The sequence below is a fragment of the Triturus cristatus genome, chromosome 7 (assembly GCF_964204655.1).
Source record: "Triturus cristatus chromosome 7, aTriCri1.1, whole genome shotgun sequence".
Classification (NCBI taxonomy): Eukaryota; Metazoa; Chordata; class Amphibia; order Caudata; family Salamandridae; genus Triturus; species Triturus cristatus.
The window spans coordinates 112,355,639-112,381,902 of record NC_140590.1 but is presented as its reverse complement, the minus strand read 5'-3'; the positions used below and the strand labels follow the sequence as shown (position 1 = coordinate 112,381,902).

The following is a 26,264-nucleotide window of genomic DNA, read 5'->3' as shown; positions in this document are numbered from 1 at the left end:
GACTTACAGAATGCCCAGAGAAGAGCCGCCGTGCCTCTTCAAGCTGGTTGTTTGTTGTTTAATCTGTAATAAAGTTTTTATTTGGATTATATGATTTGAATGTATGATTTCCATTTTTCTGCCCGCACCTGTATGTTAGGTGTTGTGATTGTGTGACTTCAGGCGACTTGTTTGGTTCATGGTTTCGTGGTGTTGATGTGCATTCTCTTTGTCCAAAGCGATGGGGAGGGGGTGGGTGGCGGGGTCCTCGGGTTATGGCGATGGGTGTTGTTGCCCTATTGGGGCTCCGGGCTGCATGTTCAGTTGCTCGGGGGCATCTGTGGTTCTTCATGTTTGGCTATGGGCTGCTGCCTGTTGTTGTCCGACATTACACCAGGTCAGAGCAGGTGTTAGTTTCCTGCTGCTAACGCGCCTTATCGCCTGTTTTGGGATCTTATCGCCGATTTGGCTGGTCGTTGAGAATGTTGCAGAGTGGTGTTGTTGCAGCTGTTTGCTTGGGAACGGCTGCTCTGCATCTCATTAGCGATAGTTGCCGGGGTCATCTGTGGCGATGTTTTTTGAGGATGCTATCGCCGGAAAACTGTTAGCACCAGCTAGTGAATGTGGTGATAAATTTATCGCGACTTTGGCTGCTCTAAAGTGCCGATAACTCGGCGATACCTCCTTGTGAATATGCCCCTCCGTTTCTTCATTATTGGGTATGAATGTGCTTTCAAATATCTGAACTCAGAATACCAGCTGTACCAGGACCTAATGAGTTTGATTAAATAGAAAATCTTGCTCTTTAATAACTGTGCCGTACAAGGTTTACATGACAAGTGTCTTGTCTTCTTCGTTGACTTTTAACAAGTACTTCTAAGTGCAGTGTTTTAGTGAAATATCACTGCCAAAGCTTCCAAGTGTTAAAGAAATGCACCTTTTGAATTTTGAACAGACATGGCCATATTTGGTGTGAGGTTTGCTCTGCACACAGCAAACATTTCAGGGCTCAGCTCCAACAGGGGCTCTAAGAACTAAGCCAGACACTTGGCTGGGCTCTCCCTATTAATTTGTTTGTTCGCCCACCTCTAATTGGAAGCAACCCAAAACTACAACTCCCAGAACACACCAAGTTGTCAAATGAATGCCCAGGACTGTAAACGTGTGCATGGTATGTGGAAGGTGTTGCCCTTCTCTTTGTTGAGCAGATTTCATGCTGAAATCTGCATTTGTAAAAGAACAATCGCTTGCTTTTATCAGAGGTTGAGAAAACTGTTCTCTATCTGTGATGGAACTGCATCCTTTACTGATGGCGCAACCCCTCCTTCGTGAATGGTGCTCAGAGATAAGGGGGGGGGCGGGCGGGCGGTGCCCTGCGAATTGGCCGACGTCGTGTTTGGACTGAGTGAAACAGGCCTGAGCCGAAGAAGAAGGAACACGTTCGATTGTACGACGGGTCTCCCAGATCGACCCCTCCACAGGAGTCGGAAAAGGGTAAGACTCGCTCGCCATAGGCAGTGCGCAGACAAGTAGGAAAGAACTCTATGGTCGCAGGGCGACAGATATCTGAAAGCAGGCCGGGCTTTAGGGCAGTGGGGCCGGTGCAGCGGCACCAGGGAAGGGGGGCTCTGACCTTAGGAGCGCTGTGCTGAACAATAACGTATGATTTAAAAACACCTTCATTCAGCAGAGTTCCTTGTGTGACCAGTTTTCAGGCATCATTAAAAATGTCAAGATAACTCTTGTGATTAATGTGTGTGGGAGAGAGAGAGAGAGAGATTGATTGATTGATTGACTGATTGATGTGTCTAGGGGCAGTTTTCACTTGCCGTAAAGTAGCGCAGAGGGTTCATACGCTTGCTGCAAAGAATGCTCCCATGCAGATCACAGATCTGTTTTTATGTGCGTGGCTGAGTGGATTACTGCTTTTGTCACAGAGATCCTTTGGTCACCATGGTTCATAAGATACAACCCTAATATAGAACAGTGATTGTTACCAACTGGTATCAAAGAGATGCCTGCAAGCTGCATAGAATAGGTGAGGATGTTCTGTTTTGTTTCCTGCTGTTTCATTATCTATTCATAATGTGGCTGAAAAGGGTTGGTTTGGGTAGATATACACTCTCATTAGAAAGGTCAGCCTTTACCAGTGCTTTAAAACAAATTAAATGTATGTGAAAGAGCGTCTATGGAGAGATGATGTGCACTTTCTCCCGGTGGTCAAGGGGGAATCCGAGGAGGGGGTTGGCACCAAAAATGATTGTCACACCCGGCGCCAGAGGGGCATGTGGATAGCAAATGTTAATGCTCATTGGATGTGCTGGGCTTTGCAATGTTGTATATGTATAGCTGGTGAGGTCAGCAAACCACACCTGGAGAGCAGAAGGTCTACCCTTGAGGTGCCATAAACAGAAACATATACGGTTAAGTTACGCTGTGTTACATCACAGTATGTTCTGCCTAAGCACCGAGGGGAGCTCGAGGGATGGAAACATGGAATAGTCAGGTAGGAATAGCTCTCAAGTTTTAGTCCAGTCCGCATACTTTTGTTGCATTCTGGAACTAGTAGTCCTGGTTTTTATCAAGGGTAACAGAGCACTATAAATCCCCTAATACAACGAAAAATACTTGGAATAGATGAGATGCTAAAGGAAGTGGGAAGCTAGGGAGCATAAGGCATCTGTCTGCGAGAGAGAAAGAGCCAGAGGTGGTGGCTGTCCATATACAGTTACCCAAAGATACCTGCCCATCCCTGTCTATTGGGGGCACCGGGATAGATGAGCAGAGGGTAGAGGTGAAAGCAGCGCCATCTCTGATAGCTATTTAAAGACATTAAAACAGGCACCGAATTTCAAAAACGCTGGGTTTTTTTCCATTGAATTACACCTCATAAGAGATCAACAATATACAATGTATACAAAATCTGTGCAATATTATAAATATGACAGTTCATATATATGACTTCTAATAAAACAGTGGCAATAAAGTTTTTAAAGATTTATGCAGATTATACCAGACATATTCATTTCGGAGATAATTAATTAAATCTAGCAGAACATTAGTGCTAAGTAAATTATATCTAAATCATATGTGTTTTATAAAACGGCGCCGAGCTTCCATCAAGACTTTATTAGGGCATGCTCCATATCTTGAACGCCTCCTCCACATGGTTCACAAGATCCTGCCTTATCACTTGTGTCACTCCAGTGTGTGTAGACTTTTAATGGTAGAACTCCTAAGCGAAACACTGTGACGTTCAACCTGCGGGATGAGCAGGAGGAAGAAAGACAAAGCCGGAATAACTGGGGTGACTTGTTTCAGAAATGAATGCGAAAATGGGCAGGCTTGTGCACAAAGGCAGCTGTTTCTGGTGTGACTTTGTAGACTGAGTATACGTGTGTATCCATCCATGCATGAATGTACATTGTCAAGGCCACCTAGAGAGGAAAAGAGCTAGCTACATACTGTGAATACAGAAGAATGTACAAAAAGGAGTCAACCAAAGGCGGGTACAGAGGTGATCCTGTCTTCAGTTGTGAGTCTTCACGTCCTGGGAGTGGTGGACAGAAGGAGTGTGCACGGACTCTTTGGTGTTGGAGGTCCAGACCCTTGCTGTGTAGTAAGCGAGGCCTGATAGCTTGCTTTTTGTTACTGCCCTTTCTAGTCTCAAGCCCATGGGCAGGTGGAATGTGGCGCAGTGGTCAGAGCTGCTGACTCAGAAGCTGGGGATCTGAGTTCGAGTCTCTGCGATGCCGCAACATCCTGTGATGTTCTTCTTGGCAAATAACTTCATCTCCATGTGCACATGGACAGCGCCTGGATACCCTGATCGGTGATAATCTCTGCTATATAAATCTACAAACTTTAATAAGGTGTGACATTTCGCCTCCTATTTCCCCAAAATTGCTTGCGGCATTACCTCATCAAAGAGAATTAACGTGCAATCCCCAGATGCAGGTTTTCTCGCTCTCCGATTTCCTCACACCTGTATCCTGGGAGATTGTAATGAGATCCTTAGTAGGAGATAACGATAGGTAGAGGGACACAGTGCATTTCTCTAGGGTGAGAGGGTTTGACTCTGCAAACCTCTGTTGATTGGATTAGCTATAGCATGGACTGGCCCACCGGATAGGAGACCAACTGGCATGAGGCAAGTTCTGGACAGGACTGTTAAAAGCTAGGACAAAACATCAAAATGCAGGGCAAAGATTCAGGACTAAGCTCAATTTTAAGGACACATCAAGGAGAGGCCATACTTGACTACTTTATCAGTGCGTTTATTTACTAATTTTTATATTGCGCTAATTAGTCATTATGCTCTATATTATAATGTTAATTGTAATTGCATTTATATAGCGCTTACTACACCTGATGAGGCGTCAAAGCATGTTTTTTGGAGAGTAGCAGGCTACTTCGGACCCCAAAGTGTATTAGTGATTAATTAGTATAGGAAGATTTGAAATTAGATTGGGCGGTGGACATGTGAGTTTGGTGTTTGGATGGAAAAAGGATAGTGGAGGGATAGAAGAGGGAATGGTTTGCATTTATATAGAGCTTTCTACCACTGATGAGATGTCAAAGCACCTTTTGTGGATAACACGCTACTTCGGAATCCAAACAGGATTAGTAGGTAATTAATAAAGGGAAATAAGAAATTAATTTGAGCAGTGGACATGTTAGTCTGTTAGTTGGATTGAAAACGATAGTGGAGGGATAGAAGAAGGAACATTATAGAAAGTATTTTTGGGGGAGTTCATAGGAGTAGGAGGAGGTTTGGGATGAGTAAAGGCGAGGTGGAGGGGGAAAGAGTCAGAAGAAAGGGTATTAGAAAGGCTTGTTTGGGAGATTTGAAAAGTAAAAATGATATGGGATGATGCATGGAGGAGTAGAGGATAGAATAGTCTAGAAAGGATTATTTTTGGAATCATGGTAGTGGAAGGGGATTTGGGATGAGTCAGAGAGTTTAGGTTGAGGATACATTGAGAGAGGTTTAGGGTAAGATATAGGGTAGTGCATTGGAGATGCTGAATTAGAAGTAAAGTAATACATATAAATATACATAAGTACATGGAAGATATATATGTATAAGGAAGGTAATATCTGTAGACTTAAGTTGTATTTGATAAACTCAGACTTTCAAGAGTTGCTATACTTTAAGTTAAATTTTTTTTTTTTTAATAAATATATAGGGTACTAAGCCCCGGTCTATTCAATATCAGTTGTTGAAATTTATTAGAATGTTACCTGGCACTGTGCCCTTTGATCAATGAATAATACTTGGCATTGGCACTTTAATTTTGGGTATATGTTTACATTTTGATTCCTATAAAGGAAGCTATTATAAATTGCTGCTATCCACGTGGAATTCTGCCATTTGTGTGCATTTTAGTGCATTAGTGCTTTACAACTACAAAGAATCAATGCTGCCCACATATTGTTCAAGTTCACTCTTCAATTTGCTTTGCGAGTATTTTTATAGCCACAGGATTTGTAATGAGACCGAGTCAGCAAACATGCCAATGTTGCTGTAATGAGGTTCTTTTGGAATTGTTAAGTGGGTATGATCACTGTTTGTCCAAACCAGTGCAATCCCGGGCCATGTTCTCTAGAGCAGTTGATATATGTGTTGAGATGTAAATTAAACATCGTAAAGTTTTATGCTTGGCAGAAGAGGGAACACAATTGTACTGTCACTTTAAGGATTTGATGATATTTAAAGCACAAAATGGCTTCGGGCAATGTTGTGAAAAAGACAGCTGAGGCGGTCGAATCGCGTCACCTCAAGCCACAATAAACTGTTGAAGTGAACCCGAGCTTGTTGGGACCTGTTTATTGATTCGGAATGGGTATGCTGAGTGAGATATATCTATACAATGTATGTATGTAATTCAATAGTGAAGCAATTGTTGATGAATAGTTATGATAAATATTTACTTATTTATGCAGTGACCTGTACACATATTAAACATAGAATAATATAACCATAAGTAATATGCACATTTGTTAAGCAGAAATAACAAATATCTATATAGTTGTAAACATAAATATAATACATGTTTATGCAATGCACATATGTAGGTACACATCTATAGTCCAAATAAATACTTATATGCACAGGAGTATGCTGTATAGTTATGTTTGAGTATGTGGTTATGTTGGGAAGAGCCAACTCTTGAGTAGTCTTCTAAAGATAATGTAGTTATCTGTGGATCTTATGTTTAAGGGTAAAGAATTCCATAGTCTGGCTACTTGAACAGAGAAGTATGTGCCATCTTGTTTTTTAGGTCTCGCTGAGCCCAGCGCATGCGCTGGCTCAGAGAGACATTTTGTAGGTGCGCTTTTTAAGTGCTGCTTGCTGGCCTAGCGCTTGCGTGCACGTGAGCGTGCACGCGCGCAGCCGCCATGCGCTAGACCAGCCAGCAGCACTCAGGAATGCCTTTAGCGCGTCATTACGATCACTTTCGCTTTCACAGCGATCGTGATCGCGATGACTTTCATGGCCAATGTTTGCATCCTTGTTTTTTGGGAAAGCATTGGCCGTGCGCGCACACAACTCCCGCTTCTCCCGCCGCGCGCGCGGCCAATGCTTGTTACTCCTCCTGCGCTGTGTTGCGCTCCCCTCCGACTATGAAGTTTGTAGTTATTACTTCCAAAACGCATTCTAGGCTTGACTCCGTGTTAAATTATTTAATTAAGTTTGTTGCATGGTTCAAGCACAGTCACAGGTCCTCTGTCATTGGACTCAAATACAAGTGGCTATTTTTTTCGGAATTTGTCAATCTTTGTGTGTTTGTGATCGAAATAATAAAATTCACCTTAAAAATACAAAATCCGTACGTTCTTTATGTGTTGCAGTTTAAGTTCTGAATATACAGCATCCTTTTTGTAATATCCAAATAAACAAGCAATGGCATAGCCAATAGGTCTCGCCTTTGGGACCTTATAAGTGTTTAGCCATGCAACAGTTGCATAACTAAATACTTATAAGGTCCCAAAAGCGAGACCTATTGGCTATGTCAAGCGGCCGTGCGGCCACGAAAGTGAAAGTGATCGGGATCAAACATCGCGGTAAAGCGCTGCGCGCGCGCGCCCGCGCACATGCACTGTAGCTCCAGGCTGCCCTGGTAGCACTTTTTGGAGCCCTCTCAATAAGTCTCGCCAGACCAGCGCATGCGCTGGGTCAGGCGAGACCTAAGAGACTAGCGCATGCGCTGGGTCAGGCGAGACCTAAAAATGCTGTGAGAACATATTTTTGTGGCTGAAAATCACAGTTCAGAACACATTTAGTCAGGTTGAATCTGACCTTCCATCAGACGCAGCCTCCGGAATGTGGCTTCTCTCCGTGCAACAGGATGCCAACGTTTCAGGCTCTGGCCAAAGCCCTGCGAGGGGGCAGATGGCTCATTTAGCATGAGACGGAGCTGCTTCCATAAGTTATCATCCGTACACATGTCAGACGGTGACTGCGGGCCTTTCCCGCGCATCCAGTCTTGAAGCCACTCGTCCGCTCGAATCCTGGGTCTGGATCGTAGATCCCCTCGCCAGAAGCCCCAGAGATGCAGTTACTGGAGTCTGGGCTGGCAGCCGTGCTCGGAGCGGGACTCAACTCTCAATCTACAGCGCGCGGTGTGGGATATGAAAACCTCTCCTCACTGAATTGCCACTTATGGTTGCAGATTTTTGTGGCAAGAGGCGCTAGATGGGAGGGAGGGATAGTATACCGAGGACCCTTACAGCTTTTCACTTCTTGTGAAAACCGAAATCTTCAGGCCAAATACATGTTGACAAAGTTTTAATTGGTCTGCGGCCTCCAGTGGCTTGTGACAGGGAAATTGTACCTACGTGCAGAAAACGACACATACTGCCAGCCTGCTTAAGCCTAACATGGTTTTCATAGAGAATATTTGCATTCCAGCAGCAAAATGTTCACGTACATTGACACGACAAGAACTTTGATAAATCAGTCTTTTGTGTTCTGGCCTAAAACCACTCACCAGCCTCATGCTTTTCTAAAACAAAATAATACTTGCATATATACATACAGTGGATTTAGGTCAGCCTTCGTCAACAATTGGTTTATTAAAGTTTTTCACAATTTGCTTCAGGTCTGCACATCATACAAATTGGAGCACAGGCATGTCGGATTGGGATCACAACTAGGCCCGGGCACTCCCAAAAGAGCGGCCCAATCCCATATCGTCCCTGTAACGGACCAATATGTGGTTAGCCTCATTGGGCTCATTTTTAGAGAAATGTTTGTTAATTTAAGCATTTTAAAGCTTATAGAGACATAATATTGGTGAAAAGTAGAAGCTGAAGGGTGAAAACAATGTCCCAAGGGACACAACACCCGATCTGGCTTGGGTTACCACCCGGCCGTCTTTTTACCAGCTTGGCCGGTATTTTAATGTACTGGCTGGTACCCAGATTTGTATTGAAGCTGACGTAATGTTTATATTTATCAAATATATTTTTTCATATTTTTGTTCACTTAAAAAAACCTTTTATTTTTTTTAAAGGCTTCCCTTCCATTGTGATCAAGTCAAGTATGGAGGTATAATTGCACTTTCAGACGCTTTCCTACTTTTCTAAATGTTTCCTTGTAGGAATAAGACATACTATACTGTCTCACTTACACCAGAGCCCTTAGAAATGCAAGGAAGGCCCTTAAAGGTATAGTCTTTTTTTGAAAAAAAGGCTCTAGATATTCACATAATTTTCATGAAACATTCGCCTGACACTCCCTGGGTTAACACCTACTGGACATGCTTTATGATTATTGAATTTTTATAAACGTGGTAAATTCTGCAGTCATAAGTCATAGCTCTACCCCTAAATTTTTTATTTGTGCATGCCGATGTTGGAATAGCATACACAGATGTCATTTTTCTCAAACAAAGGTGACACTGGCCAGAGAAACAGTTTTGTGAATTTGGCTTTGAATGTGTTGCGAGTGGGTCAATAATGCATTCCATGTGCTCCTGAAGCATATTGTATAGTATTAAGTTGTGACTGCAATTATATAGCACTTACAACCCCTAATGTGACCATATATACCCCAAATACAGTTTATCTGAGTAGGAACCACAGATACAAAAAGTAGAAATCGCTTACTTACAACAAGCATACAAAACTCTGTATGTAATACTAGGATCCAAAACACACAACCAAGAGTAGAGACCGAGGGTCATGAAGGCTCTTCACGGTGCTATATCTTTCACTGCTGTCAGCTCATTTTTAGGTCCCACAAACAGACAACTTTCAGCTGTTTGTCTGCGTAACCCCTTTTGTGGACCATGGCAAAAACCTTACAGTGGGCTTAGAATTTACCCATTGCTTACTATTGGTTGGCTTTGCTGTCACTCTCATTTGCTTACTTCTCTTTAGATGGCCTACTGTCCTAATCTTGTATTTGTCCCTCCCCTGTAGAATAGCCTCTTTACCATCCTTTTGATTGGAATAGTTGAACCATTCCACTGTTCACATTAGGGGAGCTGCATTTTTATTGAGAGCTCTTGAGAGTGCATGTGTTTGTTTTCTTGCTCTCTCCCTCATGTTTTGTTGTCACTTAAACACCTGCCCCACCTGATGTGCTACCTAATCACCCCTCTTCTCTCCTCCACGTCCATTGCTTGCCAAAGCCTCATACCCTTGTCATACTTTCTTAGGTCTCAGTTTCATTAATTGCCATCCCTGGAAGGACGTGAAAATATATTTGTTATTAGTCATTTTCAAGTCTTCTCTACATTCAGGAAACAATACAATCTCGTAACTATTTTAGCACTTTTCACACCAGAGTTAAATTTAAAAACATTATTGTACAATTTTATTCCATTTTCGTGATACAGCTTCAAAATGATTTCTTAAAATATAGAGCTATAACAATTTTTTTATATACCCACCTAATGTTAAGAGGTTGTCCCCTATGGTTGTATGACAGACCCCAATGCATTTACCACGCATGACTTTACACCGCAGTCAGTACCCCAACTGTATATCGTCTCTAGTCTTATATTCTAAAGTACATATTTCAATGAAAAGAAAGGCGTAAAAAACAGTTAGTTCTTTGTTCATCTTTCTGAGGAAGACATTTTGGTTTGGTATTCTGCTCAGACCATCTTTTTTCTAGCAGTTTATTCAATCCTGTGGAACCAATCTTGGTGCTGCTATTTGTGACACATTATTTTCGAAAAGTCTAGCAATTCATCTCAATGGATTGTATTCCTGCCCGATAGTTACAAGCCGCACGTTCAAATTAGCCCGGTTTTTAATTTAGGTATGTTATTTTAAAAGAAGAGACAATCCAAGACAGCTCTCATCTGCATTTAGAATGGCTGTATTGAGGGATTTATCACAGATAATCAAGGGCTGCATCAAGGACTGTAGTCAGATAGATTCAGGCCGCACAACATCAGTCATGTAAAGGGTTCCTTGTTAGGCTGCTTAAGAGATGCCCCTCGGAGACCCCGTTCACTTTCATTTCACTTCAATCACTGCCTGGAGGTGTTTGTAAAACCACACAAAGGATGCCACAGTGTCTATTGCAGTCTTTAAGTGGGGTGAAATAGGTGGGTGGGGTCCTCTAAAAGGGGTGTGGCCAAAGAAAAGTAACAAGGACTCCTTTCCAAAGGGGTGGCCTATGTACGCAAGGCTGTGGCATAAAACCTGTAAACTAGAATTGTGATTTAAACAGCATGGCATCTTGCACAGTATGTGGATGTTTCTCTCACACAACAAACACGCATTGGCATAGCCAATAGGTCTCGCCTTTGGGACCTTATAAGTGTTTAGCCGTGCAACAGTTGATGTTGTTGCACCAAAGATATTGTGCTGGATAACTAAACACTTCTAAGGTCCCAAAGGCGAGACCTATTGGCTATGCCAATGCTTGTTGTTTCTTGTATGGCGGGATTTTGTGGTGAGGTGACAATCTAGAGCAGAGGTTCCTTGTTTAATGTATTTGTTGATTTTATCTTGAAAAAACAAGGAGAGGGGCTCGTAACGTCCAAAGAGACAGAGCACCAGGGACTATTTAGTGAAAAAGATTTTTCCCTTTGGCTATACAAATAGATAAAATATCAATCAACTACGAACACCAATCAATCACATTCAGACACACCCAACTAAAGTATGCAGCCACTCACTCCAGATGGGATGTGGAAAGTTTGCCCTAGAAAAAATATATTAACAATTGTTAAAAATCTCACATTAAATTTATTAACACATTAAAAAATCTTATACCGACGATGGGTCATGCAAAAAATACAATATCAAGGAAATATAATAAAAATGACTTGTCAATGTGCACCAGACAAATGCATCTTTAAAATAAATGAACACAATTTAAAATTTCATACATAAATGGCAGTGGAACATCATATGGAAGAAAAAGTAACTACTGACACCAATTGTGTCTTGACAATGTTAATTCGTGAACACTGTGGACAAGAGGCCGCTAGGGATAGATCACCCTAGTCTCTATGGTTCTTCTCCGAGAACAAATGAAACCAAATGAGTGTGCGTCGACGCGTTTCGGAGGTATACATTCATAAACACCACCTTCTTCAGGACTAGCAATGTTTTTCCTCCAAAATTCAAAGTGTAATGCTCGTTCCTAGCATAAAACATAAAATACAAATTAAAAGTCTGAAAAACAAAAAATATGATAAAATGACACACACGATTCCAATATCATATACGTGCAGTCAAATTTAAAATTCCAAACCCATATAGGGTCATTGTCCAAATACAGTTTACAGCAAAAAAACACAACTTTAATATTGAAAGCGCATAAGTGTAACTCGTATAATCAAGATAATATGTATAAAGCATAAAGTTTCCAACATCCCATTGGGAACATATCTGGCTCAAAGACCGTCCTGAATTCTCCTAATTGTTACCGTAGCATTCAGACCAACATAATGATGACCATTTTACTCAGATCATGCAACTCTCGCACTCACTTATGTTTAAGAAACCCATTATTAAGAGGGAATCGATCAGTCCATTTATACTGATATTCAATCATACTAAAATCTGACTGTACCTTAGATCTTGTCGTGAATACAGGTCCTAACCACGACCATCTACTCTTTTAAAAACGACCGGTCACATTCCTGATGTATATCTTTCTTTAATAAAGGAAGAGAAAATGGAGTATCTAGATTGGTTGGTTTAATGATAAACCATACATACTGTGGCTACAAATGTTCACTTAGAGGGACCACAATCCCAATGGTCTCTCACCTTAATCCTATAGTGGGATCACACTACGTGTTCTTGTTTATTGAGTTGATACGGTCCAAAAGATAACACGATCTATATAGACACAAATAGAGCCAAATCGTTTTATATTTCAAATCTAAAAGTTAAATCCATAAACTAATTTAGAATGTATAATATAAGGACGTCCCTACTTACGAATAATATATAAAAAATCATCATTCATAGTTATGGCTCTAATTATTCGTCATCCGTTGAAGATGTCTCAAACAGCCACTGATGGATCACTTATCCTCAATCAATAATCCAGTGGGCTATCAAACAAAAAAGAAAAAGAATATTCTTCGTACTTTTTGTTAAATGGAGACCAAGTTAGAGATTCAAATAGTTGTCACATCTCACTAGTGCCCGCTCGTTTTATGACTACTAGGCCGCAGAGGAAGTGTTTACCGCGGTAACCAAGAAGTTCAATATAAAAAGATATGGGGACACCAGAAAGGAGGAAACTATGTTTAAAATTTGTTATGTCAATGGCTATATCCACAGCTGTATTAAATAGCCATCTAAAACCTCCCCATCTGGTGCTTCACGGTATTCTATCAATGTATAGACTAAATATAATGCCTACATAACATAAACTATGTTGCCAGATATCTTGATATACACATTATTATTAGTGAAGTTGTGTGGTGTTTTTCTTAACTATTAAAGCCGCCATCTTGGAATGGTAAACTGTTCTCAATGGGTGCTTTTAAAAGCATCTCCCGTATATCAAACCCATAAAGAATCGTCCTAGTTCAGGCTAAAACTGACCCCCTTTGTTCATCTTTAGAATAAGAATTATGGATTGGCATGAGAGCAAGATATCAAAACTGCATCAAGTGCAGTCCTACCGATGATTGTAAGTCGACTGGAGAGTTTTACCACCCTGAGGCATTAGTCTAATATTTTGATGTCCGATGTGTGTTGATTTTATTCCTGATGTTGGTGATACAAAGCAGTTTGAATGTGGATATCCTTGCAACCGGTAACCAATGTAGGCCTTTGAGGCAGGGGAGGTGTAGACTTGTGGCTTTTTATGTTAGAGTAGACTGGCAGCAGAATTCTGAATCTGTTGTTGTCTTTCCATAGTTGTTAAAGATGATCCGTGGTAGAGGCTATTGGTGTAATCGAGTTTAAACAGAACACGAGAGATAGTAGCCTGGACCTTGTGTGGAAATCTGAGGTGAGGTAAGATGTGTTGCAGAGTTTCTATAGTAGCGAAGCTTGATCTTGCCAGTTTGTCCACTTGGGCATTCATTGATAGCTTGGAGTCCATGGTAATTGCGGGATTTCTTACTTCCTTTAAAACTTTAGTCTGTGTTCCCGGATCTTCAGGCCAGGCTGAAGAGTGGGTCATAATGTATACACTCACCATATGTGGGTATTTCTGTTTAGGAAGCATTCAATTTGAGATGGCTTCATGTCATCCATTGATCAATGGCCCTGAGGCAACTTAACATTTCTGAGTTTCCAATGTCTTTGGGGCTTTCCAGTTTAAGGAGTATTTGTGTGTCATCTGCATAGTTATAGCAAGTGAGGGGAAATTGATCGATCAATGCCAGTAATGACTTCATGTAGATGTTAAAACGCATGGGTGAGATGATAGAGCCTTGAGGGACGCATGCTTTTTCAGAGCAGAGTTTGGACGAAAAAGGGGGGTTACAGATGACATTAGTTCTGTTTTGAAGGTAAGATGTAATCCAGTCAAGAGCAGTCCACTGTATGCCAGCTTCATAGAGTCTTTGTATTAGAGTGTCATCGACAACCGTGTCAAAGGCAGCTGAGAGGTCCAACAGTAGTAGTGCAACAACCCCTTTACGGTCATCTGTGTTCTTAAGGTCATCCCAGATGGCAATGAGGGCAGATTCTGTGCCTCTTCCTGGACAGAATCCTGTTTGTAAGTTTGAAAGTGCTGAATTATCTTCAATAAATTGTGAAATCTGAGTGAATGCTGCTCTTTCTATCAGTTTTCCCAGGAAAGATCAATTTATAATTGGTCTGTGGTTGTTGCGGTTTAGCTGGTCCAGGTATGTTTGACTTTTTTAGATCTTCTGGAAATATTCTTGTAGTTAAGGAATTGTTGATGATTCTTCTTGCTGGTGTGGCAGCAGAGGTAGTTAGAATACTTTTCTTGAAGGTTTGTGGTGGACATGGGTCAGAAGGTCTACTGGCAGGCCTGTTTGCTTTGACTGGCACATACATTCATTGCGTGATCATATTTGTTGGAAGGAATGCAGAGGCTAGGTTAGCCTACTCTTGGAGGGTTTTTTGGAAAAGGGTTGGGGCTGGTTGTTTTTCTTTCTTTTAAATAGGAGTCCAACTTGTCTACTTTGGTTGTGTAATTAATTTCCAGTTTACCTGTGAATTCTTGGGTAATGAGATGAGCTCCTTCTGGTCAATTTGGTTTAAGAAATTCAGTTCAAACTTTATAGAATTCTTTATTTGCACATTTAGCAGTGTAAGTAAGTAAGTAAGTAAAATCTTTATTGCATGAATAATTCAAATCTTTGCAAGATAGCACAATTAAATTAGATCACATATACCAATATGTTTGTTAAAGAAACCTCAATATATATTACAATAAGAATAATTAATTATAAATCACAAATTTTATCGAAACAATTAACTGGTGTAAAAGCAGATAAAAATACACCTGTTATTCAGCTATTGTAATTATTGTCTATGTCCGAGGAGCAGCACCCTGCATTGTCCTCCGTTGGTGTCTGATTTTGATGTCCGGGTATAACAGTAAGTATCAGTTTTGCGATTTCTGCTGTATTAAAAATGTATCTCCTGGTTTATTCTGTTATGTTACAGTTAGATTTGACATAGCTTTTACAATAATAACAAATTTAACCAATCTGCATGCTAATTGAATGTTTCTTTCATCAAAGCAGGATTTTAATGTTGCCTGCGGGTTTGAATCCCTCTCACGTTCCAGGCTGGTTTTAATAGCAGTTTGCGTTCTTTGCCTCTGCAGATGCTCAACAGATGGAGCATGTCGTCTTTGGGTTCGCCACAGATTTTACAGTTTGTAATTGTATCAAGGTGTAGATGTTGGTTAACAGGTAGAACTCCCATGCTCAGTTTCAGGTATGTTTCCTTTGCAATCTTTGAAAATCCTGTTCCCAAATAGGTTTGCGGGGCGGCCCTTGTGTAACTTTGAATAACAAACCACCTGTGTGCTCTTTTTGGTAGGGTAGATTTGTCTTCTTCCAAAGACGGTAACTTTACTGTTTTGTTTACTATTTGTTTGAAAGTTTTTTGTGGGCCATTAATTTTCCAGAGTTCTTGTAGTCCTAAATAGTTTAGTGCCATTTGTAAATAGATCATAGCAATTGATTTGTTTTTATTTTTGTTCAGCTCTTTCCATAGATATGAATTCATAGAGCAGTTCCCTTTATTTTGTACCAGCATTTTACGTAGGCCCCCTTCCGAGCTACTTGTTGCTTTTGAAGGCCAAATTCTAGCCTTAGCTGGGCTGGTGAAGTGTATTGAGAGAGGTTAAATATTAATCGAATTGATTTCGACACTGTTTTTATCCAGAACTAACTCGTCTCTTCCTCTCATGCATTCACTTCCGTAGGTGATTGTTGGAAGCAATTTTGCTCGAAAGACTTCTAAGAGAGGTGATAGATCAGGGCCTGATATGTTTTTGCTTAATTCTTTTTAGTGCTGCCAGTGCAGCCCCTCTTGTTCTAATAGTTGCTTTGTGCTGTCCAAAGGAACCATTTTTATCGAAAATGATGCCCAGATATTTATACTCGTCGACTACCTCCAACCGTTTGCCCTGTAGTACCCACTGAGGTTGCCCTGATTTCCTTTGATTCAGGATCATCACTTTTGACTTCTCCAAGTTTATTGTTAGCCCATTTCTGTCTGAGAATCTGCTTGTAGAATCTATAAGATGCTGAAGGCCGACTGGAGTTCGACTGATCAGTATCAAGTCGTCCGCATATATTAAGTTTGATAATGATAGGCCTCCTAAATTTGGGGCATGGTGGACACAGCTGTCGAGCTCTGCTGAAAGTTCAGACAGGAAGAGGTTAAACAAGGTCGAGGCGAGGACACATCCCTGCTTCAGCCCCTTGGTGGTCACTATTTTTCTCGACAGGATGTCATCGGTTCCTAGTTTTATTTGGATCCATGTGTCAGAATGAAGTGCAATTAGTTGGTTTAAAAGTTGCATTTAGCAGTGTGAATTCTGTCTAAACAGTATTTTTTCTTAGCTTTTTTGATTGCTGACTTGTATAATTGTTATAAAAAAGACGAGAAGTCAGGTGAAGGGTAAGTCTTCTTTATTCGTCCATTCACCACCACAGGATCCAGCAGACAGCTGAAGGGTGCAATAGAATGTTGGTGACAGGGAGAGGGAGGAACCAAAGGAGGAGAAGGAGGGGGGGGGAAAGGAACGTACCAAGTAGAGATTACAACACACCTCCTTGCATAGGGCGAAAAGAGAGAGAGAGAGAGAAGGAGAGAGAGAGAAAGAGAGAAAGGATGAAAGGAAGAAAGAGGCAGGGGAGGAGGCAGTAACAACAGGCAGCGACAGGTCACTGCAGTAACAATGTAAGCAGTAGAACAGCAAGGCTTGGGAAGAAACCCCAAGGAACATTATAAATTAACACTCATTTAACACAGTAGTCTCTGGTCCAGATAGGTGAGCTCCTTGTTCTCAGAGACCTTCTGGGACTGAGAGTTAGAGACTCTGTCTCTGGATTGCTATCGTTGTCAACGCCACCCCCTTGTCCATTAGGAATGATTCTGTCCATGCTCCATGTTTGGCCATTGTCAAGATGGACTACATTCTTTCCGACACTAGATATTTTGCAAGGATCTGAAAATCTTGACGCTTCTTTCCTGCGTGCTTTGGGTAAATCCACACGGACCCAATCCCCCTCTTTGAACATTTGTTTTTTCACATGTTTGGTCTGGTCGTATCTGACTTTGTATTTAGCTTGGTGTTCTTCCACTTTTCTTGAGATCTCATCTCTGTTTACTACACCGGTGACCTTTCTTGACCCTACAGGTGGAGTAAGTTTAGTCTTCGGGATCCTTCCTTTGAGAGAGGTGAACGGGGAAACCCCAGTAACACTGTTTGGAGAAGTGCGATAGGCCCATACAGTCTCCACTAACGCTGAATTAGCTGGTGTCCCCATTACTTCTGCCCTCTGCAAACACTCTTTGAACAACCGGTTGATCCTTTCCACTAAACCATTAGCACGGGGACAGTACAATGCAGATTTGAGGTGAGTGATGCCTCGGTGATACAAGAACTCTCTCATATTGTCCGAAGTGAACTGTACTCCATTGTCTGTTATAAGGGTATCAGGTAACCCCTCCTCAAAGAACACACTTTCTAAGAATTGTATGAGGACTCTTGTGTCGATCTGATGGTCGCATTTGTAGACCAACCACCTTGAGTGATAGTCCACCAGCACCAGGATGAAGCGTTCCTTCAATGTTTTTAAGTTGAGGGGACCAATGATGTCCAAGGCTAAATTTGACCATGGTCGAACAGGCACTTCAACGGGAGAGAGAGGAGGCTTGTGGGTCTGGTGAGTTTTGTCACTTCGGCTACAGTCAACACAATTTCTCACCACTTGTTCCGTCATGGTATCCATACCTGGCCACCAATATTCCAGTCTGATTTTATTCTTGGTTAGACTACGCCCTAAGTGTCCTACGTGTGCTAGTCCCACAATCTTCTCTCTAAGGTTCTCTGGTGGAATAACTTTCTCCCCTCTGCAAACCACATTTCCTTGTATATTGAGTTCTACTCTGACATCCCAGAATTTACCTAAGTTGGTAGGAATGTCACTTTTGTTTTCAGGCCAACCATTCCTGATGAACTCTTTGATCGAACACATTTCAGCATCAGTTTGCATACTGTCATTCCATTCTTCCTTTTTTAAGCAGGTCAATTGCAGTACCACATCATCACATTCACAACTAACCGTAGCACTCTCTCCCTCTGATGGAGACCGTGATAGAAAGTCAGCAACCGTGTTCTGGTAACCTGACATGTATTTCACACAAAAATAGTAGCCTTCCAGTCCCAAAATCCATCTAGCAATTCTGGGGGTGGTTTTGTTTGCTCCTTTGGTGGTGAAAGCAAACATCAGTGCTTTGTGGTCCGTCTTCACGATAAAAGGAATACCCCACAAAAAGAAGCGGAAGTGTTTAATAGCCCAGAAACAAGCGAGTGCTTCCTTCTCCACCACCGAGTAGTTGATTTCAGCACCCTTAAGAGCACGAGATGCAAAGGCCACGATGTGCTCCTTACCCTCCCCCATCTGGGTGAGGCTGGCCCCCAACCCTTTATTGCTTGCATCAGTGTAAAGGATTGTGGTTTTGTTGGGGTCAAACCTACCCAGCGATGGAGCAGAAATTATGCTTTCTTTGACCAGATCAAAGGCCTTCTGACAGGCATCGGACCACACAAACGAAGTCCTGGATTTGAGTAAATTACGTAAGGGTTCTACTATTGAGGAATAGTTCTTCACAAATTTTGAATAATATTCAGACAGGCCCAAAAATGATTTAAGGTCTTGAACACTTTTGGGGGCCACGGTGTCCCTAATCGCCTTAACCAGGTCTATTTTAGGTTTGATACCATCTTGGGATATGGTGTGCCCTAGGTACTCAACCGATCCCACTCCAATGCGACACTTCTCTTTTTTAAGGGTGAGCCCTGATTTTTCCAAGTTGGTCAAGACCATCCTGAGGGTGGCATTATGCTCGGCTAAGTCCTTCCCATAGATTAGTATGTCGTCTTGAAAACAGAGAGTTCTGGGAAGATCTTTCAAGACATGCTGCATGATCCTCTGGAAGGCAGCCGCCGCAGAAGCCAACCCGAAGGGCATCCTACGGAATTGGAATGCTCCCAGGGGTGTCACAAAGGAGGTGAGATGCCGTGAGTTGGGATGAAGCTCCACCTGGTGATAGGCAGAGGATAAGTCAAGGACGCTAAAACAACTCGCACCATTAATGAGGGTAAGCACCTCATGAATGCGTGGGAGAGGGTGTCTGTCTACCCATATGTTCTGGTTAAGGTCCCTGAGGTCTACACACAGCCTGATGTCCTTACTGGTAGCCTTGGTGGTAAGAACAATGGGGGCCAACCATTGAGAACACTCTATGGGTTCAATCACCCCCAAAGACAGCAATCTGTCTAACTCATTTTGAAGGGGAACTTGCATTAAATGTGGTATGGGTCTGGCTTTGTGTGCTACCGGCTTGGCATTGGATTTCAATTTGATGGAATGCTGATAATTCTTAAGTAAGCCTAGGTCCTCAGAAAACACTTTGGGGAAACTGTTGCAAACATCCATACCTCCCACCGAGGGATCCACTAAAAGGACCTGATCGGGACTGTTGGGGTCTAACTTAATCCCGAGTTCCCTCTGGTGTTTCCATCCTAACAAGTTAGACCCCTTCTGGGTAATGTATATCTTGCCCACCGTGTTCCTTCCTTTGAATCCTATTTCCTTAGTGGTCATGCCTAGGAGGGGTATGGGGTCCCCATTGTAGCCTCCTGGTTGAATGTCAGGAGACTGTACCGTTTCTTCCCATGAGGGAAATAGTTGAGAGAATACTGTGGCATCAACAAGGGTGTAAGGGGAACATGAATCAGCAAAGACAGTTAGGGTTTTGTTGTCTAGAGTAATGTTGCAAGAGGGGAATTTGTCAGTATTGTCTTTGTCTTTCAGTTGAAAAATTAACTTGGGATCAGGAAATGATTGGGGCTCGATCTCCAACACCGCTTTAGAGCGCTGATCGTGACAAACCCTGGATAAATGTCCTTTTTTTCCACATTTGTGGCAGACAGCAGAACGTGCTTGGCATATTGGGTTATTGGCTAAGTGTGTTGGGCTCCCACACCTGTAACATTTGAGTTTATTTCCCTGAGGAGGGGTGTTAGCTATCTTACTTTTGTGATCTTTGCTTATGGCATTGACCTCCATGGTTTTGCCCCCTTCACCTTTCATTTCAACCATACAATCTGCCGTGTGCTCAATCCCTACCGCTATATCGATGGCTTCCTTGAGGTTGGGATTGGCTAAAAGAAGTCTTTCCTGAATCTTATGATTGTTGGTGCACCTGACCAACTGGCCTCTAATAAGGGAATCCTGAAGGGACTCAAACTCACATGTGTTCGCTAGACCCTTTAAGGCTGCAATAAATGGTTTAACCTTCTCATTTTTTCCCTGTGTTCTTGAGAAGAATTTATGTCTCTCCAACACTACGTTTATCTTCTTACTGAAATGTTTTTGTAATTTACTTACTGCCGCCAAATACACATTTTCATCATCATCACTATCACTTCCCCCTTCTGCATTAGTTGAAATGTCATCGTAGACCTTGCGTCCCTCAACACCCAAATTGTGTAACAAAGTGTGTAACTTGCGTAAATGAGAAAATTTCTCTCCCCCAATAGCAATAAGATAGGACTCCAGTAACCCAAACCATTGTTTCCAAGGCAGAATAGGTTCTCCCGCCTCGTTAAGGAACGGTAGGGGCTGTGACATATTAGCAGCTGCCATGACACAGGAAGGTGGAGAACACAACCCAAAAAGACCCTAATTGAACTATGGAATGTGGAGCGGAGCAAAAGCTAATATCCTCACAAATGTTTTACACCCTTGCCCCTGCAAAACTCCATGCACATTTAAATGAGGAATAGAGCAGTACAGATCAAAAGCAACAGTGCAAGCTTGTACAAACATCAACAATACAAGGAATATAATCACAAAAAACTGCAATTATATGGCGAAAAATCACCACACAAGGGAAATCATACGAGCATGTGTCCTCCAAATTAAGTAACTAGAAGCTGAGCTTGTCAGCGTGAGCAGACAACCACGACTAAAATGATAAACTGTGCCCATCAGTGACACAACTACATGCAGCTGTGCCTGTCAGCGTGAATTGACAGGCAGAACTCCAAAAGCTGTGCCCGTCAGCGAGAAGGAAGGATAAACTCGAGGTAGTATACCTCCGCACTCACGTGGTTAAGTGAGGCTAAACCTTGTAAATTGAAAATTTTCCCCACAACAGGACTGTGTGAAAGAGTCACGCTGCCACCTGGTGGATAGGCTCCAAAGCGCACCCCCTATTCTCCTCAGCTGAGAGAAATTGACGATCAGCTGTTAGCACACGGAAGGGAAGGCCCGGCTCCAGTCACACATCTAGTCAGAGTGGCTGCGTCAGAGGAAATCACCACAGAACTGTCACCTTATGCCCCCACAGCGAGGAAAACCACCGCGTAGACGGAAAGGAATGCTCGGTTCCAGTTCCACTGGTGTCAGGATGGCTGCGTCAGCAAGGTCTCACAGAACTGCCGCCCAAGCTGACACAGCGACGAAGACAGCTGCTCTGACGTGACCTGGCCCAGACCTAACGAACACAGCGGCAAAGAGGAGAAAACCTCGATACAGGCAAATGTAAATGTAAATGTATGTGTCTTGTAAAGCGCACTGCTGCCCTGAGGCGTCGTGGCGCTGTAGACCGCTGGGGAACCCGTCCTGGCTATCCCTGTGAGATGGTCCCTCCTGGGTATCTCCAAGGTGAAACCAGGCATCCCCGGCGAATGTGGGGGGCCGTTGTGGAGATGAGGCAAGCTAATGCCCAGAGTTGCCGAGTGTGTTCCTGGTTAGAGTAGGTACCGAGGCGAGAATTATCGAGTCCGTTTTGACCCTGGTCCACGACCCTGCCGCGTCGGGAATTGAACCCTGGTCCCTGGCCGATTCTCTGCTTGCGGATCTGCCGCCTCTAACCAGTGAGCCACACCTCTCCACAGGCAGGCACCGTCACACCCCCAGCCGCGGTTGAGACAAAGGCGGCAGCGCTGACATGACCTGGTTAAAAGCCTCACTGAAAGCCGGCTCCGTCACACTTCCAGGCAACGACAAGAGCGGCAGCGCTGAGGGGCCAAGGCAGCAAAGGTTACCTCGTGAGGCACAATTGCACAGAAAGCGGCAGAAGTGCTTCACTCGGAGGCAGGCAGCATAATCTTTTAAGTTTCTGTAAGTGAAGTTTGTCTTGATTGGTGTCTGTTTTCAGCCAGCTACGTTGTAGCATTCTAATTTGCTGTTTTGTCTCTTTTAGCTCTGTATTTATCCAAGGTGCCTGCTTTTTTTGTTCTATTGTGTTGTTTTAAGTGGTATTAGGATATCAAAAGCTTCCTGTAGCCACTCATATAGTTTTATAACTGAATTTATTGCGTCTAGATCTGTACTGGATGTTAGTTGTGTTCTTAAGTGTTCAAAGTTGAGCTTGTTCCAAGGTCAATAGGTGGATGCATGTAAGGTGGGTTTAGGTGTGCTGCTTTGTGTTTTATGTTGGAAAGCAAACAAACGGTACATTACGGTGGCACACTATGTCCTTGTTTAATAGTAAATTGATACCATTGAGCGTAGTATCAAGGGCATCACTCAAATCGACCCCATTTTTTCTTTGAGAGAAAAAACCAGCAACCATTTTAATTGTTTCTAAACATTTTAAAACCCATGGCATAACGGTATTCAGTCAAAAAAAAAAGTTGAAAACATCGACTTGCACAAATATTGAGTTTTAAATATAGTGACACAGAAAAAGTGACAGCAAGAATGTTGTGGTCAAGAATATTGGATTTAAGGTAAGAAATATTGATTTGAAGTCATTAATATTGTTTGCATTTTTTTAATTACTGATATGTATTTTAGTGTATATTTTAAATATGTGATGTATTTTTTTGTATAGGAATTGTTTAACAATTGTTAATAGTTGTTTAAATATTTTGTAGTTATTAATTGTATTTTAATTAAATTGTGCATTTTAGTTTGCGTGCATTTAGTTTTAGTTTAATATTCACATTCCACCTGACTTCATTCTAGCAATATTTTTTATTATTCTAATGGCTTGTGGATGGCTTTGCATTCATGCCTAATTAAGGTTTTGTTTGTCTGCATGGGCCGGTTCGTGACTAATGTTGGGGTGGAACCAGGAGTCCAGGCCCATGTATCAAGACATTTTACTTTAGTCTTCTGCATGCATGTGCCCACCATTTTTATTTCATTTCGTTTATGCTTAAGATATGATTAATTAATAGTTTTCTTCAACTTTTGAAAGTATTTTGCAAGGGTAATTGTTGCCTTGTGCTATTCTTTTTTGTTTCATTTTTATTGTTTATTTGAAACTTTTTAAAACTGTTTGAATTCTGCTTTGCTGGTAAATGTATTGTTGCTGTTCCTCTGGTTGTATACTAGGTCCACAGATATGGTGTATATGTATGCACTACTTTCCCTGCAATTCTGCAGGTTTCTATTAACGAAAGGAGAGGATGGGACTCCAGTCAGTCTAGAGATGCTGTGTTGTCTTTCTTTTACATGCCTCTGTGTAATGACATACATTTTGTGGACCCAGTGTGTGTGTGTTTGTCAGTGTGTCATAGGTGGCTACTGAGTCTTTGTTCTCCATGCTGCATTTATTGTTGTCCATGTAGTGAGTGCCATTTTATAGCTCATGTGTGCGTGTGTGTGATATATGGGCATTTTGTCTTTGTTCTCCATGCCTTCTTTCTTGCTCCCTATACTGTGAAGGCAATTTTGTGGAGCCGATGTGTGTGTCACATGCAGCCAGTTTCTCATTTTGTGTATACCTCCTTCCAACAGTCACAACTATTTTGTTAAGCCAGTGGGTGTTTCTGATCATCATTTTATTCCATTTTCTTAGAACATTGATCTATGGAGAACTACATCTCATTTTTGTTCATGTTTAATTTTTTCCTACAATACTTTTCCGCCTATATATTTAGTTCTTTTTGTAGGTGATTGCATCAGCCTATAGCACACATTTATTTTCTTAAATTAATGTATTAGATTTTTGCATACCTGTCTTAGAATCCCATGGGCGATGGAGTGATACCAGGTATGTTTATAGTATTTTTTCTTATTTCTTCCTGAAGCCCGACTCTCATAGAAGGGACTCCAACTAATTAATAATTAATTTATTCAATTTTTGCTTGACCCTTTTCTCCCATAGTGGCCTCATGGATCTTGGATGGACACCAATCATATATTAATTAATGTATTTAGTTTTAGCCTGCCTTTTATAAGTGCCCCAAGGGATGTGGAGGGAGACTAAACTATTTAATAATTAATATATACTATTTTTCCTTGCCCTCTAAGCCTCTCATAGAAGCCCCATGAGGGACATCAACTATTGTTACATAATTTTCCCAATTTCTGCCTGCCTCCCATAAGAACCATTGCCCCTGATAGAGACTAACTATTTGTTAATTAATTTCTTTGATTTTATACCAGTCCCTTTGCCATTCATAAGAGTCCCTTGGGACTTGGAGAGATATTTTAATGCTAATTCAATACATTTTTCATAATATTGTTAATTTATAATGTTGTGATGATGATGGTGCTTTATTTATGACATGCACTGAACCAACAAGAATTCCCAGGTGTCATTCTCTCCCTTCTTTTATGGCCTGCAGGTGCACAAGAGGATAAATAATGACTGATACAGAGACATTTCTGTGATTTTGCTGACTCTGTAATCCAGAGATAGAGTCTCTGCTAAGTGCTTCTGCTTGTCCTGCTCACCCATGCAAGAAGTAAGAAAGATAGCCCAAAAAAAGGAGGTTGATCGGAAAAAAGTAGCCGTTGATAAGTATTCAACATCTGTTGCAGTGGCACCACTGGCATTATGTCATCATCCTTTTATCCGGCAAAACCAATCAATCAATCAATCATAGCCATTTGTATAGCGCACTGCTCACCCGGAGGGTCTCAAGGCGCTGGGGGAGGGGGGGGGGGAATGCTACTGCTCGAACAGCCAGGTCTTGAGTTGCTTCCTGAAGGCGAGATGGTCTTGCGTTGTCCGGAGGTGGATGGGGAGGGAGTTCCATGTCTTGGCTGCCAGGTAGGAGAAGGATCTTCCTCCGGCGGTGGCTCTGCGGATGCGGGGGACGGTGGCGAGAGTGAGGCTGGCGGAGCAGAGCTGGCGGGTGGGCTTGTGGAAGGTCAGGCGGCTGTTGAGGAACTTGGGGCCCAGGTCGTGGAGGGCCTTGTGTGCGTGGGTGAGGAGTCAGAACGTGATTCTTTTGTTGACGGGGAGCCAGTGCAGGTCTCTTAGGTGTCCGGAGATGTGGCTGTGTCGGGGGATGTCCAGGATGAGTCGTGCTGAGGCGTTCTGGATCCGTTGGAGTTTCTTCTGGAGTTTGGCGGCGGTGCCGGCGTAGAGGGCGTTCCCGTAGTCCAGCCGACTGGTGACGAGGGCCTGGGTGACCGTCTTCCTGGTCTCGGTGGGGATCCACTGGAAGATCTTTCGAAGCATGCGCAGGGTGTTGAAGCATGAAGACGAGACGGCGTTGACTTGTCTGGTCATCGAGAGGGAGGAGTCCAGGATGAAGCCTAGGTTGCGTGCGTGGTCCGTTGGCTTGGGGGTGGCTCCCAGGGCGGGGGGCCACCAGGAGTCGTCCCAGGCGGAGGGTGATGATCCCAGGATGAGGACCTCCGTCTTGTCTGAGTTCAGTTTCAGGTGGCTGTTCTTCATCCATTCGGCGACGTCTTTCATCCCTTCGTGTAGGCTGGCTCTGGCGGCGTCCGGGTCGCTGGTGAGGGAGAGGATCAGCTGGGTGTCGTCGGCGTAGGTGATGATCTTGAGGTTGTGTTGACGTGCGATGGTTGCGAGGGGGCTCATGTAGACGTTGAAGAGGGTGGGGCTGAGCGATGACCCTTGTGGAACGCCCTCAGATGACTTCGGTGGCCGCTGACCGGAACGGGGGGAGGCGGACTCTCTGGGTTCTTCCGGCGAGGAATGAGGTGATCCACTCCAGGGCCTTCTCCTGGATGCCGGTGTTGTTCAGGCGCTTTATCAGGGTGCGGTGGCAGACAGTGTCGAACGCTGCGGAGAGGTCCAGGAGGATGAGGGCCGCAGTTTCCCCGTTGTCCATTAGGGATCTGATGTCGTCTGTGGCTGCGATGAGGGCGGTCTCCGTGCTGTGGTTGGCTCGGAAGCCGGATTGC

The 26,264-nt window shown here is 42.8% G+C and overlaps 1 protein-coding gene across 4 annotated transcripts in view; it reads left to right on the top strand.

The window, feature by feature from the left end:
* Positions 1-1,370: 1,370 nt before the first annotated feature.
* LOC146808958 (chemerin-like receptor 1) overlaps positions 1,371-26,264 on the top strand; it is a 117,493-nt gene continuing 92,599 nt past the window's right edge. The window contains exon 1 of one of the 4 annotated variants that reach the window (XM_085615755.1): positions 1,371-1,473. The gene's annotated coding sequence lies outside the window, so the exon portion shown is untranslated. The remainder of the gene's footprint in view (positions 1,474-26,264) is intronic. The other 3 variants (XM_085615753.1, XM_085615754.1, XM_085615756.1) reach the window with 3 other exon arrangements.